This window comes from Anabrus simplex, chromosome 4, assembly GCF_040414725.1.
Source record: "Anabrus simplex isolate iqAnaSimp1 chromosome 4, ASM4041472v1, whole genome shotgun sequence".
Classification (NCBI taxonomy): Eukaryota; Metazoa; Arthropoda; class Insecta; order Orthoptera; family Tettigoniidae; genus Anabrus; species Anabrus simplex.
The window spans coordinates 391,216,801-391,235,383 of record NC_090268.1 but is presented as its reverse complement, the minus strand read 5'-3'; the positions used below and the strand labels follow the sequence as shown (position 1 = coordinate 391,235,383).

General features: G+C 41.3%; 1 protein-coding gene across 1 annotated transcript in view; it reads right to left on the bottom strand.

Moving 5' to 3' along the window:
- The window catches only part of LOC136872754 (facilitated trehalose transporter Tret1), a 55,363-nt gene extending 37,297 nt beyond the window's left edge, over window positions 1-18,066 (bottom strand). The window contains exon 1 of the mRNA XM_067146584.2: window positions 18,026-18,066. The gene's annotated coding sequence lies outside the window, so the exon portion shown is untranslated. The remainder of the gene's footprint in view (window positions 1-18,025) is intronic.
- Window positions 18,067-18,583: the final 517 nt, after the last annotated feature.

Below are 18,583 nucleotides of genomic sequence, written 5' to 3'. Positions count from 1 at the left end.
TGCGGATTTGGTTCAGATTTACGGCCGGATGGCATACCTGCCCCCAACTCTATATGTAAGGCTTTTTCTCTGGTGGTTATCACAGTGGTGTGCTGTGTGTAGAAAAAACGAAGTGTGTTAAGAAGAACCAGGCCCCACGCCAGAGAAATTAACTGTACGCAGTTCAGATCCTCGCCCCGGCCGGAAATCGAACCCGACGACCCTTGAACTGAAGCTGGCCATTCATTCAACCAAGAAACCGAACCCACTGCCTTCTCGACTATTAAAATAAATTCAAACATTAATCTTTCTTGCGGTGTTAAGATATTACTTACTAGCTATTATTATTATTATTATTATTATTATTATTATTATTATTATTATTATTATACTATTATCATTATTAATATTGTACCGGGAGGTACACCTCAAACCCGTGCATTTAAATGAAACACCTTGCAGAACGCTATCTAACACATACAGTTTGCAACAACTATTCAAGACGTTTGGACCTTCCTACACCCCCTTGTGGGTGGGGGTGGTAGAATAACACCCTCGGTATCCCCTGCCTGTCGTAAGAGGCGACTAAAAGGGCCCTAGGGGCTCTGAACTTTGGGGCGTGGGTTGGCGACCATGGGGCCCTTAGCTGAGTCCTGGCATTGCTTCCACTTACTTATGCCAGGCTCCTCACATTCATCTATTCTATCCGACCTCCCTTGGTCAACTCTTGTTCTTTTCCGACCCTGACGGTATTACGTATGGAGGCCTAGGGAGTCTTTCATTTTCACACCCTTCGTGGCCCTCGTCTTCCTTAGGCCGATACCTTCATTTTTCGAAGTGTCGGACCCCTTCCATTTTTCCCTCTGATTGGTGTTATATAGAGGATGGTTGCCCAGTTGTACTTCCTCTTAAAACAATAATCACCACCACCACCACCACCTTCCTACATAGATGTTTCTATTAAAGAACTGATGTCATGCACTCTGGTGTAAAGTGGAACTACTAAAAATTTAAAGAAATTTGGTATTTATAGGTTGTCTAAACTGAAATGATATTTTCTTTGTTTTGATACTTCGAAGGTTGCAAAACTTCTAACTTATCCCGCCAGCTTTGGATTCTGGCCAATCAGTAATTTTGTGTATTTATTTTTCAGTCAGTCATATTTATCTTGTACCTGTTTTATCTACCAATAAAGTGGGAGGGCGTGTCTGGTTTTAGTCCAGAGCCATCTCGAACCTTTTCCTCGGGTATGAAAGCTGATGCTTTTTCAAGTTAACTTGTCTTATTGATCATCGTGTTATTGAGTGTGTGTGCTAAGAGAGGAGGCGAGGTCCTCATCCATCGGCAGGTAGAACATCAGCAAAGGTGATGGCCACCATCTTTCTAACGCAGTAGTTTTCTCCGCAAGCTGACTCGAGGGGAAGGTTTCCTATCTTTAATAATGTAACCGTAAATTTTCTAAAGGTAAACTTTTCTTTCTTCTCATGTTAAAGTTCGAGTAAATCAAGTGTACTTAACTAAAATTGGGGAATAAAGAGTGTGACACACTCTCGAATTCCCTATCAACTTGTATTTGAGCTCAGACAGGAGAAGTCCCATTTGATTTTCGGAAGAATGTTGTTATACCTATTTCCAATTGTAACCGCAAAGACGGATCACATTCTTTACCCGATACCTCCATTTTCTTACTCGTCGTTGGGCAGCCTAGTTTGACGAAATGGAGTCGCTCAGCGGATACCTCAGGGTTTTCTTGTGGCAAGTAAGACATGTAATCTTACTGTATAATTCGCTTTACGTGAGTTCAAGAGAATCCCAACTCACGGGTGACACCCATCGATACTCACGACATAATAATGATCATCGTCGACAACTTTATCAGAGTATTGACTTCGAGAGAACTTACCATGGTTAAATGAACACTTAATTACACGGTACCTTTCTTAGCTATTAATTAACTTACAAACTAGACAGTAATTAAAGAATTCATGACACCAGCAATTATAGAAAAATAACAAGATATTTATTAATAAAATATTAAGTTATTAAATTTCCATATTATGCAACGCATTATTTAAAATTGACTGAAAATACGTATGGAGAATGAGTCAGCGCTGGCTCATATAATAAAACAAAGATTAATATTCAGTATTTTAAATTATTAAGATGATCAGTTCCTTTGTGACGTAGAAGTAAATATTTACACTTTCACAATAGATCACTGGACACATCTGAGGTCCACCTTGCAATTAGAATGTAAGTATAACATCGACACAATTAACTAGTTCCGATAGTTCACTTTCTTTAGTCTGATTAAACCAGTCTCACTTGGATACAATATCCAGCCGAAATGCATCTCGAATACACTAATAGGTTAAGTCTGAATAAATTGGAATACATTTAAGTAGATCTGAATAAATTAATGGAAATCGAAAATAGATCTAAGTAAATTAATATAATTTTTCGTAAAATCCGAAGTCATGATTTTGTTGCAACGATCTCGTTGTGCATGGATAACTACTTTCGAACTAAGGCATTCTTTCCTAGTGCCTGGTAAATACGGCTCCTACTCTAGCCTTTCCCTAGCTGAAGTTCGTTACAGAAATATACGTTCTAACGGAGGATATTAATCGATCTAGCTATCTATCTAATTTCAACATAATCTTTGGCTGTCTTACACATGTCCTTTTAGGTTCAATGTCCCTTTCTTTAGTTATATTCCAATAACATTCAACTACAATGCAAGCTACTTTTCTCTTATGCAGTTACTATGAAGCGCTATGCCGCGAGGTTTAGAAAACATTATCTCATATACATTGGTGTGTCGAAATGCATCTGGTTAACTACAACTATTCAAAGTATCGTAGTATTCTGATGTTCATTATAAATCATCTACACTGACATACGATTACGTCACGAGCATACATCTATACTAGTAAATCCATTTCGTACCTTGGCTTGTGTAGCTCTAGCGGTGTGGGCACTCTTACGCAAGTAAATCATAAAATAAACTTGTAGTGTGGCATGACTTAACTTGCAGGTACACGATGGTCCTGCATCGCGTAAAACCATCTCATATCACTATATATATATATATATATATATATATATATATATAACTCGAAACTTTCATCCAATTACCATAATCATATTCTTATTACAACATCCATTTAATATTATCACCGTAGCCTCCATAATAATATATCGCGTTCCCAACTTCACGACTACTTTAAAATACCACACAGGTTCTTAATAATATTTACAAGTCAGAGCTTCTCATAACCTACGGACGAGTTCAATGCCCTTTCTATGAACCAAACAATGCGTAATTCCACTTGTTTCTTTCTACACCGCGCACAACCACTCATGACGTCAACTTTAAGCATTACTTCAATGAAATCTCTATATTCTCCCAGTATGTCATTTCAATCAGCTGTTTCGCATTTCTCTTCAAACCTCACGCTTCCTACAAGTATTCTGATCGATATAGCATAAACTATTGCTATATTACTAAATCGTAACTACGAACTTAATTATCTCACACATCGTTGGTAATCCTCACTTGCATTGCCATATTTATCGGTCTACAATTAGCCCATCGGCACATACCTAAGGTACATGTGTAGGCAAACCAAAAATTATGCAATAAAATATTATGAATGACTTAGCTCGCTCATGGTTGTCCCTGGTCCAGCTGTTCCGTTCCCATTGGATGTAGTTGGGTCTTCGGTTCGGTCACGGGTTAGACATCTGGTACGCCATCCGCTCCTTCGTTCTGGAAGTACTATCTGGATTCCCGTTGCCTTCCTTCGTCATGGCTCGGTCGGATGGTTACCCGTCGCCTTCCTCGTCATTGCCTGGTCGTATGGTAAGATGAATTGTTCCCAGGTCGGTCCATCATGTGTATTTAGCACATCATCTTCATCATCTTCTTGTCAGTCTCAAAGTTGAAGATTATATTGCAGTATACAGCCATTTTACTATTCTTCTCTGACGTCTCTAATTCTTGATTTTACTTCCTTTTATTTTTCTTCGTAACTCTCCGACGTATCCGCACTTTCGTATGTAACGAATTCAGTACGTCTATTTTCGTCTGAACTGCTTTTGAATCTTGACGAAAACTTATTGTTTATTCTTATTCAATCGTTGAAAATGTTTCTTTTCTTATGCACGATCCTTTGCTTCTCCAAAAGAATTATTCCGCTGACGGTAATTGCGTCCGATCTCTACGTCGTGAAAAATTCAAGATGAAGATTTTTTAATAATAATGTTTTTTCTATTTTTTTGAAAACAACACTGTAGACCGTTCAATGTCCGTTTTACTCGAATACTTGACCATTCCATGACGTATATGGCCCTCTGAGTCATCATAACAGGTGACTATTCCTTGCTTCGGTCGGCGCCATTTTGTAATCTGTCGTGGACGTACGAACGGGCACACAAGAAAGCCGGTACTGACAGGTGTGAAAACTACCGCACCATTAGTTCAGTATCTCATGCCTACAAAATTTTAACACGTACTATTTACAGAAGAATGGAAAAACAAGTTGAAGCTGAGTTTGGGAGAAGATCAATTTGGCTTCAGAAGAAATGTAGGAACACGTGAAGCAATCCTGACTTTACGTCTGATCTTATAGGATCGAATCAAGAAGGACAAGCCCACGTACATGGCATTCGTAGATCTAGAAAAGGCATTCGATAATGTTGATTGGACCAAGCTATTTATGATTCTGAAGATGATAGGGATCAGATACCGAGAACGAAGAATTATCTACAATCTGTATAAAAATCAGTCTGCAGTGATAAGAATCGAGGGCTTTGAAAAAGAAGCAGCAATCCAGAAAGGAGTGAGGCAAGGCTGCAGTTTGTCCCCTCTCCTTTTCAATGTTTACATAGAACAGGCAGTAAAGGAAATCAAAGAGAAATTTGGAAAGGAAATCATAGTCCAAGGAGAGGAAATCAAAACCTTGAGATTTGCCGATGATATTATTATTTTATCTGAGACTGCAGAAGATCTCGAGAAGTTGCTGAATGGTATGGATGAAGTCTTGGGTAAGGAGTACAAGATGAAAATAAATAAGTCCAAAACAAAAGTAATGGAGTGCAGTCGAAGGAAGGCAGGTGATGCAGGAAATATTAGATTAGGAAATGAAGTCTTAAAGGAAGTAGATGAATATTGTTACTTGGGTAGTAAAATAACTAACGATGGCAGAAGTAAGGAGGACATAAAATGCAGACTAGCACAAGCAAGGAAGAGCTTTCTTAAGAAAAGAAATTTGCTCACTTCAAACATTGATATCGGAATAAGAAAGATGTTTTTGAAAACTTTCGTGTGGAGCGTGGCATTGTATGGAAGTGAAACATGGACGATAACTAGCTCAGAAAGAAAGAGAATAGAAGCTTTTGAAATGTGGTGTTACAGAAGAATGCTGAAGGTGAGATGGATAGATCGAATCACGAATGAAGAGATACTGAATCGAATTGGTGAGAGGAGATCGATTTGGCTAGGAGAGATAGAATGATAGCACACATCTTAAGACACCCAGGACTTGTTCAGTTGGTTTTTGAAGGAAGTGTAGGTGGTAAGAACGGTAGGGGTAGACCAATTTATGCATATGACAAGCAGATTAGAGCAGATGTAGGATGCAATAGTTACGTAGAAATAAAAAATGTTAGCACAGGCTAGGGTGGCATGGAGAGCTGCATCAAACCAGTCTATGGACTGATGACTCAAACAACAACATATTTTTGTAACCGTTTTCTATATGTAGCCTTGTAACTTAAATTTCCTCCATCTAGTCACCTCAATAGTATGGGATTAGCCCCTGTAACGTCGGACAGTGAGCCCTACTAGGGTTTAAAACTTCTAAGTATCCGTGTCAAGGAGTGGAAGTGTCTGCTTCCGCATCATTTTGATTTGCGGGCCAGTAACTTTTTTTTTTCTTCCCACCAAAGCTCGCTAGAATGAGTATTTCAGTACTCCTGTTTCTGTTTCTGTTAAGTGGTTAAACTGTTGTGTGTTGAAGACAGTGATATCTGTTTGAACCATTAAATGTAGGTTGTGCCTCGAGAGGCCTGAAAGTGTAAAATCTATTGAGCAAGGACGCTCTAATCTATAATGTAAACTTAAAGGTTGCCTCGATTAGGCTGTAAGGGTTTGGAAGCGCAGTCACCTGGGTAGAATTATAGAACATAGAGGCTCTTTCTTGTAATTTGTGTAAACATTGAATGGTGCCTTTGGAAGGCCGTATCTTGGTAACCTTTGGAGCAAAAGGTACTGGTGAAAATTGTGTGAGATTTAAATATCCTGTAAAAGAAATTGGTAGATTCGTCTCCTTGACTATATAACTAAACGAAACAGTAGTGATGCAGGGACTTTTGTAAATAGGGAGCCTGGAGCTCAAATTGTAACTAACTTTTTCTAGGTCTTCCTGTTTTTTGTTTTTTTTTCTATTTTGTGCCAAACTAGCTCTGTAACTGAAATCTTGATTTGTCGCCTGGCGCATTGTTTGTTAAAATTTAATATCCGAAAAGAAATGTTACCTTAATTTTTAAAATTGTAAATTAATCTTTCGACTGTCGTAGATAGACCCATTCAAGCCAGCACCTTCTTTCACCTCTCTGTTCCACTCAAACTCCGTATCAGTTATTATTATTATTATTATTATTATTATTATTATTAAATCGTAGACTTTCACGACTGCTAAATTATATGATATATAATTTTGGGGATGTTAGATCGTGTAACACTATAAGCTGACGCGTTTCGAACGTGCGACCAGGATCGTCTTCAGAGCAATATAACGATTTTAGTTTCAACTGTCACTTCATAGTAGCTCGACTCAAGACAGGAAGATCCTGTTAGAAATATAATTCATTCAGAGCGTCCAGAGTCAAGGATGTTGCTGAATTAATTATGAAGGATAGCCGTGATCTACTCAGTATATAGCCATCCCTTTGTTAAAATTATTCGGATGTTCAGCCATTTCAATCGCCTCACGAATGATTTTAGGTATAACACGTTTCTCTGTACAAATTATAGAAGTTGCATCAAACGTGATTTGTTGGTCACTGTGTCTGGCAAGTTCTGTCACAGCAGATTTATCTAGCTGGCAAAGACGTAAATGTCTGCGATGTTCCTTAACCCTCATTGCTATTTTTCTACATGTTTAGCCATTATAGACCTATCCAAAGAGCCAAGGAATAATACACAGGGTGTTTCCGTAAGACCGTGCAAAAATTTAACAGGATATAGAAAATTCTCCATTGAACAATTTGAGGTGGGGAACCTGTGGTCGGAGAAGTCGGCTTAAGGAGATATGAAGTAAACTTGTCTACCGCTTTTGCTCACATTACTGTTTTCCGGCTTATTTACAACTAACATGGGTTCAAGTTTACACGTACTTTGCTGTTTATTTACATGTACATTCATTATTTCCTGCAAGAGAACAAGGAGAACGTCATGATGCAGGTTTTGTTTACTTTACCTGACCATAAGGTGACTCAGTTGTACCCCATTTACATTGTCCCGTGATAGAACGTGCTATGAATCACGCGTGCATTGAGGTTGATGGCCGTCAGTTTCAGCACATTTTGTAAGATACAGTGAAAATGGTACTTTCATTGTATCAATAATTCTAATTGCAGTTAACTGTAACTAATGTAAATTTTAAAAGTGCACAATAATGTGATTGAATACCTATTACCTCCTTAATCTGGCTTCTCCGACCCCAGGTTCCCTCCATCAAATTGTTCAGTGGAGCATCCTCTATGTCCTGTTAAATGTTTGCACGCTCTTACGGAAACACTCTGTATATTCCAGCGCAGTTTAAACCAATAAGATACTTGACAGATCGTAAGCAATTGCCTATGATGATATTAGGCTTGAAGATGGTTTTGATATTGTACTTGCGAGTTTGATGATGATAAGGCAGGAAACGACAGACTGCCAGTTAGTAACTTGTACACAGGTCGGCGATAAGAGACACCAACAGTACTTGCTTACATTTCCTTGGCTGTACACTAAACTCTTAATGTATAAATTGTAAAGTGGAGATGTTTTATCGAGTTCAAGATGAGAGTACCAGGTGTATGCATAAGGTTTTGCCAGTTTTTGTGGTAAAGAAAACACGTAATTTCGAAGGGAAATTCATTTGTTTGTGTATTCAAAATATTGGCCATCGGCCTCTACATACACTGTCTGACAGTGACAATGCAAAACCAAGGAGGAGTGGTTCGAAAGGGATGAAAGTTGGGGAAAAAACAGAGACGGCACGGACGAATAACTGATGTTTATTTCAAACCGATATGCAGGTTACACAATGCGCACGGCATCGACTCAGTAGGATGTAGGACCACCGCGAGCGGCGATGCACGCAGAAACACGTCGAGGTACAGAGTCAATAAGAGTGCGGATGGTGTCCTGAGGGATGGTTCTCCATTCTCTGTCAACCATTTGCCACAGTTGGTCGTCCGTACGAGGCTGGAGCAGAGTTTGCAAACGGCGTCCAATGAGATCCCACACGTGTTCGATTGGTGAGAGATCCGGAGAGTACGCTGGCCACGGAAGCATCTGTACACCTCGTAGAGCCTGTTGGGAGATGCGAGCAGTGTGTGGGCGGGCATTATCCTGCTGAAACAGAGCATGAAGGTACGGGAGTGCCACCGGTCGCAGCACATGCTGCACGTAGCGGTGGGCATTTAACGTGCCTTGAATACGCACTAGAGGTGACGTGGAATCATACGCAATAGCGCCCCAAACCATGATGCCGCGTTGTCTAGCGGTAGGGCGCTCCACAGTTACTGCCGGATTTGACCTTTCTCCACGCCGACGCCACACTCGTCTGCGGTGACTATCACTGACAGAACAGAAGCGTGACTCATCGGAGAACACGACGTTCCGCCATTCCCTCATCCAAGTCGCTCTAGCCCGGCACCATGCCAGGCGTGCACGTCTATGCTGTGGAGTCAATGGTAGTCTTCTGAGCGGACGCCGGGAGTGCAGGCCTCCTTCAACCAATCGACGGGACGGGAAATTGTTCTGGTCGATATTGGAACAGCCAGGGTGTCTTGCACATGCTGAAGAATGGCGGTTGACGTGGCGTGTGGGGCTGCCACCGCTTGGCGGCGGATGCGCCGATCCTCGCGTGCTGACGTCACTCGGGCTGCGCCTGGACCCCTCGCACGTGCCACAAGTCCCTGCGCCAACCATCTTCGCCACAGGCGCTGCACCGTGGACACATCCCTATGGGTATCGGCTGCGATTTGACGAAGCGACCAACCTGCCCTTCTCAGCCCGATCACCATACCCCTCGTAAAGTCGTCTGTCTGCTGGAAATACCTCCGTTGACGGCGGCCTGGCATTCTTAGCTCTACACGTGTCCTGTGGCACACGACAACACGTTCTACAATGACTGTCGGCTGAGAAATCACGGTACGAAGTGGGCCATTCGCCAACGCCGTGTCCCATTTATCGTTCGCTACGTGCGCAGCACAGCGGCGCATTTCACATCATGAGCATACCTCAGTGACGTCAGTCTGCCCTGCAATTGGCATAAAGTTCTGACCACTCCTTCTTGGTGTTGCATTTGCTCTGTCAGTCAGTGTACTTCGCCCATCATTCAGATAAGTTATGAATACCATGCCAGATAAAGTGCTTGTCTTTTGCGGCAGAACATTCGTCGAGCCATTTTCCAACTTCCTCGAAATTGCTGAAGTGCTGCTCTACGAGCGCGTGCCCGATTGATGCGTAGAGGCGCCAGATCAGGACAGTACGGCGAGTGCGGAAGGATGTCCGATCCAAGCGATTTCAAGGTGTCTTTCACTGGTTTAGCTATGTGAGACGGCTTATTGTCGTGGCGTAACAAAACCACTTGGCATATCTTCTGGCCCATTCCGGTCGTCTTTCGATCAATGCGTGAATTAAATTAATCATTTGTTGGCGACAGCGTTGTGCAATAACGGTTTCGCCGGGCTTCAAGAGTTCATAACATACAATACCGCTCCGGTCCCACCACACACAAAGTACGGTCTTCTTGCCGAAGCGATTTGGCCTTGGTGTTGAAGGACCGGCTTCGTCAGGTGACAGCCAGAAAGTTCTCCGCTTCGGGTTTTCAAAATAAATCCATTTTTCGTCACCCGTCACAATTCGGTACAGAAATGATTTTATTTCGTGGCGTTGAAGCAGCATTTTCCATTTGCCGTTCATTCAAATCGTGTGGGACCATTTACCGAGTTTGTTGATTTTCTCCAATGCTCGTAAACATCTGCTGATTGTTTCATATGGCACATTTAATGCTTGTGTCAATTGCTGTTGAGTTCGAGTTGGGTCATTATACAGTAACGCCTGCAATTTCTCGCACTGTCTTTCACGTTGAAATCACCTCGTTTAAATTGTCGAAACTACTGTATTACTACTAAAATGTGTTCATTCCTCCCCTGAAGCGGTAGGCGTGCCTCTTAGGCGGTGACGCCGTCTCTCAGGCCGGGAGATTTGTTCGGTGAAGGAGATTTGCGTAGAAGGTGAGGGGATTGGCGGCCGTGGCCTATACTAGGAACTGTCCCGGCATTCGCTTTAGTGCAGGAGAATGAAAAACGATGGAAAACCATTCTCAGGACAGTCGACGGTTGGGGCAAGCCGTGAGGTCCAGCCCGGTCCTGTCTCCCGAATGCAGAGGCCACCCCTCCTCTGCTCCGTTGGCCGGTCGGAGTGCAGAGCTGTTGGACCACGGACCAGCCGTGGCCACTTAAGGGCAGAGACCCACTCTGCCTCTACCGACCTTATCGAAACCATGTCTCTCATGTTCTAATCGATGGAACATTTTCACCATATGTTTCTACCAGCAAACGATCTTATAAAAGACCATAGTCATACACATTATATGAGTTATTAAGAAAACACAGTCCACCTCAGCCATCCTCGAAGTGGTTTTCCATGGTTTCCCACTTCCCCTCCAGGCAAATGCCGGGATGGTACCTGTCTTACGACCACGGTCGCTTCCTTTCCTCTTCCTTGTCCATTCTTTCCAATATTACCATCCCCCCCCCCCCAAGGCCCCTGCTCAGCATAGCAAGTGAAGCCGCCTGGGAGAGATGCTGGTCTTCCTTCCCAGTTGTATCCCCCGATCCAATGTCTCACGCTCTAGGACACTGCCCTTAAGGCGGTAGAGTTGGGATCCCTCACTGAGTCCGAGGGTGAACGTATTAAGAAATAAAGAAAATCCAATTGCGATTTAAATACTGAGAGTTGTCTTAAATTATTTATTAATCTTTCGGCACTTATTACCGGTGGTCAGTATTTTTCAACGACAGTCTGAAATATATTTCTGCTAACAACCTTCTTTTACGTTCATAGTAATTCTGTATGTTTACAACTATAATTATATTAACTGTGATTATATTGCCGGCCCCGTGGTATAGGGGTAGCGTGCCTGCCTCTTACCCGGAGGCCCCGGGTTCAATTCCCGGCTAGGTCAGGGATTTTTACCTGGACCTGAGGACTGGTTCGAGGTCCACTCAGCCTACGTGATTAGAATTGAAGAGCTATCTGATGGTGAGATAGCGGGTCCGGTCTAGAAAGCCAAGAAAAACGGCCGAGAGGATTCGTCGTTCTGACCACACGACACTTCGTAATCTGCAGGCCTTCGGGCTGAGCAGCGGTCGCTTGGTAGGCAAAGGCCCTTCAAGCGCTGTAGTGCCATGGGGTTTGATGGTGGTGGTGGGCGGGGGGTGATTATATTAACACGCTTTAAAATACACTAGCGGAAATGGAAAATGTTAAACCGTGAACACCTTTACCGAATGTCACCAAACTTATATCCCAGTATTTTCATGTCTGCGAGATATGTTGATTTAAATTTCATCCTCATACGACCTAATTGTTAGTACAGGAAAATGCTATTCCCAAAGATGGCGGCTGGTGTGTGTACATGATGGCTGTAGGGTGTGTCTAACGTTACCTCTCTTTTCAGGCAGAGATCGCAACACAGCATACCTGCATTACGTGCACAGGCAGCTTATCGCCATATTTCGGACTTTGTGAACGTTTGAATCATTGGCATGAGGGATATGGAGGCATCATAACGATAGATAGCGCAGGCAGTTGGATGTAGTGCAATGGCTGCAGAACGAGTAGTAAGGAGATGGACTCAGGACAACAGAGTGGCAGGAAAAGTAGGCACGGCTCCTTCCAGAAGGACTTCACCAAGACAAAATCGTAGAATTATTCTGCTGGCTCTGATGAACAGAAAGATAATAACAGCTGAAATCCGGGCAGAGCTTACAGGCAGAGTGTCACCACGAACCGTAGGGAACAGATTACTGGAAGCTGGGTTGCGATCTCGAGTTGCCATGCGTTGTTTACCACTGACACCAAACCACAGACAACGGAGACTTGCACGGTGTAAATTCAGCGATTAGTCTCGCTTCTGTTTGTGGTGGTTGGATCGATGTAGACATGTCCGTAGATAATCTGGTGAAAGGTCACAAGAAGCAGCGATTATCGAAGCGTGTACCTCTCTAACATCTGGAATCATGATGTGGCGAGCAATTTGTATGATAACAGGACGGATTTGGTACTTGTTGGAGGGAAACTAAATGCTCGCCATTATGTGGCAAGAACGATAAACCCTGTTGTCATGTCCTTCATGACGAGGGTGCCAAATGGTATATTCCAGCAGGATAATGCAAGAACCCGCACTGCAGTTCACATCAGAAATGCCTTGAGGAATTTACGGATTCTTGACTGGCCTTTCTGGACTCCTGATTTGTCACCCATAGAGCATGTCTGGGATGTGACGGTCATACCAGCCTCCAGCCAGGAACATTCATGAACTGTCACAGCATGTGTTTCAGGTAAGGCAAGAAATCCCTCAAGATGACATCTGGAGGCTGTTTGCTTCTCTGCCACACCGACTAGAAGAGTGTATTCGTGCCCATGGGGGTTGTACCTCATACTGATGATGATGATGATGATGGACAGCTACGAATGGACTGAAAGTTTAATTATTAACTACTTGGTATGTGATGAAAATGTCCATAAAGCTTGATAAAATAATATCGCAGTGGTATTTCATGGTGTAACACTTTCCATTTTCGCTAGTGTAATAGCGAAAGGCCATTTTTCAGACAATGTCCTCTTCTTCTTCTTTTTTATTCTACCACTCTTCCCACATATGTAGAGTCGTGGGTGCGAACTCTTCAGCTGTTTGACTCTGTTTCACGACCGGATGTCCTTCCTGACACCAACTCTATTTGCAGGTATGTAAACACTATTGCGTGTTTCTGTGGTGGTTAGTAGTGTGGTGTGGTGTTTTGTCTGGATATGAAGAGAGGAGTGTTGCGACAAACACAACCTCCAAGTCCCACAGCTAGAAGAATTAATCAAACGCGATTAAAATCGCAGACCCGACCCGGAATCGAACCTGGGACCCTCTGAACTGAAGGTATCATTGCTCACCATTCAGGCAAGGAGTTTTCCGACAATGTCATAATATAATAATATTGAATCTAAAGAAAAGGGAATAGTTGAGAATTGTGAAACTCAGACACTGTTCATTGTTTCTTGATAAGGTGGAAGTTAAAGTGTTGTCCTAGGAACATTCATTAGTCTGCCTCTGTAATTTGTTTAATTAGATGGGATACAATATCGAATCATCACACATGAAGGACGTATTTGGTATTGTGAAGGAATGTAATACATTAATTTGATGAAATAATTAATTCTGAATTTAGTTTAATTGTTTCTTAACGCTGATTATTATATGGTAAGATTATTTCCATGATTTATTGCAGTGCGATTATCTTGATTTTATAAGCCAGTAGATGTATTGATATCACCTCGAAAGGATTGATATTGAGTATTTTTATTGAACTTAAAATAATATTATTAGTTACTGATTTCTCATTTCGGTGAATTGCATATGTTCCACCATAGTGAATTTGCGTTTAATAACTATGATATTTTGGATTTGTTCAGTGACCACAAAGCTGATGATGATCAGTTTCCTCGTTTAATTAAGAAAGAAGTCCTAATTCGTATCTGACCTTCCAGCACACACCAAACCAAACGCCAAACGGTACATTCACGCCTTCACGTCAGGTGCCGAATGCGTTTGGAACGCCATACCAGACCAGCTCCGTAACCGAATGTCAGGCTCTTCATTCAATAGCTAGTATTCTAAATGTTTACTTTCTGTTTAGTTGTGGTTATTATTATTATTATTATTATTATTATTATTATTATTATTATTATTATTATTATTATTATTATTATTATTATTATTATTATTATTATTATTATTATTCTCCAACTAGCAAATGTACCCGTGCTTCGCTACGGTATTCTACACTGTATTCGAATATCGAAGTAAATACTGTACATGCAGTAAATAAGATTGTTTTAAAATTGCATGTCTTTTAGCGTTATTCGAGAATGAGCATGGGAAGGTCCCCATACGTTGTTTCCAATGTAAAGTGTATGTTACGGATTTGTGATATAACGGCAGGCTCACTTGCCTACTGCCATTCACAATCGACTTGGGAAGTTTACATTATAATTGCAGGCACCATTGCCTACTTCGCGGACACAATCGATTTGGGGAGTTTTCGTTAAAATGGCAGCCCCCTTTCCTACTTCCAGACAGACTACAGTTGAGGAGTTTTTATTATAATGGCAGGCAATTACTCTACTATCAGTCAAAATTGAGTTGTGCAGTTATCATTATAATGTCAGGCCCATTTTCCTACTGCCAGCTAGCTTATTGCCAGTCACACCAAGTTGGTGAGTGTCCATCAAAATAGCAGGTCACTATGCCTAATGCTAGTCACATATTAGATGAGGACATTTGTTTATAATGGTGGGCACCCTTGCCTACTGCCAAACACAATCGGGTAGGGGAGTTTTAAACAAAAATGCATGCTCCCTTGCCTTCTGCAAGTCAAATCGAGAAGTGAACTAATCATTACAATGGTAGGCCTTCCTTACTAATGACAGTTACACAGGAGTTGTAAAAGGACCCCATTCCTACTGCCAGTCAAAGTCGGTGTGGGGAGTACTCATTACAATAGCAGACACACCCTTTCTCGATCGCTACAAATCGACATCAGTGAGTATATATATATATAGATCGACATATGAAAGTATATGCGTGTTTACAATATTGCAGACCTTCATTTACAGACTAACTGCTGCTAAACGTACGTCATATCGACAAAAAAGGGTTATACCATAAGACGCCGGATTTAGTGGCCTAAATGGCTGGTCCTATGATATCTCATCTATTCTTGGGCCATATTGAGTTAGAAACGTTCAACAGGGTAAAGTGTTTGTAAGATTATCTCACATTGCATTAATTTTCGGAAAATTATGTGACAGCTACATGCATAGCATTTGGCTCTCGTATGGCTACTGGGTGGGCCAAATTTCGTGAAGAGTTTGATGATTCTGTACTTCATATAAGTAATTGAAAGTATGAATTATGCATGTGAAAAGTCCAAATTTACTTAACATCGATTAATAGAGAAAAATCAAACGTAAAAGGGATACAGATAGGCAAAAAGTTATAAGACCTATTACAAATTCATTCCAAATTGAACGTAGATTGTGCAATCCGTTATGTGATAGGACTTTCCGAAGGTCTGCACCATCATTAAAATTGCCTCCATATTTCTATATTCCTCGGGGATAAAAAGTGAACAATTTAAAGATCTTGGAAGTTTTCTGTCCGTTACAGGCTAAAACGCATAATTTTGTCAAATTTCAATTATCTTTTCCTTCTGGCAGATCATGCCGCAATCTAGATTTTGGGCGAGGAGGGTAAAAATTATGACTGTCAGGAAACTAAACCAAAAAAATATGCAGATGGTCATTATTACCCCTTAAACGGAAAGCTGTACGAAAATTTCGCCAAAATAGTCAATGTAGAGGCACACAGTCGTTACGATTTGATTTATATAGATAAGGAATCTGCTCCATGTACAACACCTTTTGGGCTAAGTCCGCTTGACTTAACCTGCAAAACTGACCATTAATGATATCTCCCTTATTAATCCTCCTGACGAAAAAATGCACAAGAAGAAAAGTTTTAGACGTGGAATTCCATCACGTTTGGTCGATTTCCAGTCAGCTTGGTCTTGTTCTGTATATATTGTGGAAGAGTAAAATCACCATTTCGTTTCCCTATAAACCGCCAGTCCATTCCGGAACATTAAATGTTATTGACCTTTAAAACCTACCTTTGGACAGGTGGATGCTAAATATAAAGTTTGGTTCAAGGTGTAAAAATACGCTCCACACGCACCCGCTCGTGAGTTAACTCCGATGCGTCTTGTACCGAAAAACGGTCCGTTAATGATATCTCCCTTATTAATCCTCGTATCGAAATGATGCACATTACAGAAAAGGTTTAGAAATTAATTTCCATCAAGGTAGGTAGATTTCCATTAAGTTTGCTTGTGTATATTTTGTGGGAGTACAAAATCACTGTTTCGGTTTCGTATAAACCCCCAGTTAGTTCAGGGATTTAAAACCTATCAAGGACAGGTGGATTCTAAATATGAAGCTTGGTGGAAATACATCCAGTAGTTTCTAGCACTCGCGTACATACGGCGTAATTAGGGAAGAAAATAATACTGTTAAGAAAGTTGAAATTAATAGAAAATGGATTATAACTGAGGACAGCCGGATAACGAAAAATATGTAAATGCCAAGTGAATGTATTGGAAAATCAAATGCCCCTCAATAAATTATGCTGGTGTGAGTTATGGATATAATAAAGCGGTAACAGAGGAGAAATTTAGGTGCAGTGATTCTTAGGTAAACAAATAAGAAGATGACTAATGGTGTTATTACTTAATCTATTCGAGGGCTGTTATAACCTCCAACAATATTCCGCCAATATCCCGCAGATAGGCCGATTGACGCCTCTCTTGCCTTCTACCCAAGGAACAACCACGAATTTATAATGAAGAGACGTTTCACGTACGGTAAACGGAGTTTACAGAACATCAATGGTAGAAGAGAAAATGGAGGGAAACCGTTCTAGTTTTCCTATGAACCCCCCGTCTATTCAAAGATTTTAAAATGATATGCATATCGAAACCTACCCCGGGATGAGTATACTCTAAATATGAAGTTTGGTTGAGATCTATCTAGCCGTTTCGACGTGATAGTGGAACAGACAAACAGACACGAAAAGTAAAAACCACCGATTCGGTCTTGAGTTGACCTAAAACGGATAAATATCTGAAAAATTGGCAAAACAAAAGAAATTACAGACAGCGGACCCTCTACAACTTTATTTATATAGATTTCCAGTACAGTTATTTTATGGGTTATTTTTGAAAGTTACTTCCTAGTAAATGGAAGTTGAATTAGTTCAGTTAATTGTGACTCTTGGTTTACAATAAGAGAAAGCTTCAGAACCAGAAAGTTTCAGAACCAGAAGCAATAAGAGGCAAATAAATAACTCTTTATCGTGTTGAAAAATATACCATTCACAATGAAGTGACTAATACTGAATTCTTACGAAATAACTTTAGCGTATGCCTGAGTCAGGTCTGAGATGAAAATTTAAACCTACAACCTGTTTTCCAGTCATTGGTCGGATCAGGGATGTAATGAAATTAATCATATATAGGCTATTGGTACGATGGGGTCGCCACTCCTAAAGTGATTTATTAATGACTGATAGATGCTATGAAATGAGAATTGAGAGGGTTGCTGTAATGAAAGATGACAGGGAAAACCGGAGTATCCGGAGAAAAACCTGTCCCGACTCCGCTTTGTCCAGCACAAGTTTTACATGAAGTGACCGGAATTTGAACCACGGTATCCAGCGGTGAGAGGCCGCCGCGCTGCCGTCTGAGCCACGGAAGCTCTAGTCATATTTCATATATTACACTAATATTAACTCCTTTGCTATTTTTGGTTTCGTGTTTGTTCTTTTAATTCAAGTTAGCAAATTGGTACATATTCATTGACAGTTATCATGAACAAGAAAACATAATACTGTAGTAACGTACAACAATAAATTCCCGTAAGGTATCTTACCCAGAATGTGACTTCTTCCTCACTCAAGTGCTCAGCACCGATAGACGACGTTATAAGCAATGAATAAGGCAATTAAAAGATACGTAATGATAAAGTAAGATCTGTTATCAGTGCATTGTTTGGCGAAACGGAGAATATGTCAGGAAGTCAGAAGTCCTACCACCACACCATCAAAACAACTTCTTTGTTTAGTGATACCAAGTACTTGCAGCATGCTTTTTTTTTTTTGCTATTTGTTTTACGTTGCACCGACACAGACAGGTCTTATGGCGACGATGGAAGAGGAAAGGCCTAGGAATGAGAAAGAAGCGGCCGTGGCCTTAAGGTACAGCCCCAGCATTTGCCTAGTGTGAAAGTGGGAAACCACGGAAAACCATCTTCAGGGCTGCCAACAGTGAGGTTCCAACCCAATATCTCCCGGATGCAAGCTCACAGCTGCGTGCCCCTAACCGCACGGCCAACTCGCCCAGTACTTGCAGCATGAGGAATGCTTCCAACTACACTTACGACTCCGTTGGTGAACTCTTGTTCTTTTCTGTCCCCGACAGTATGATGATT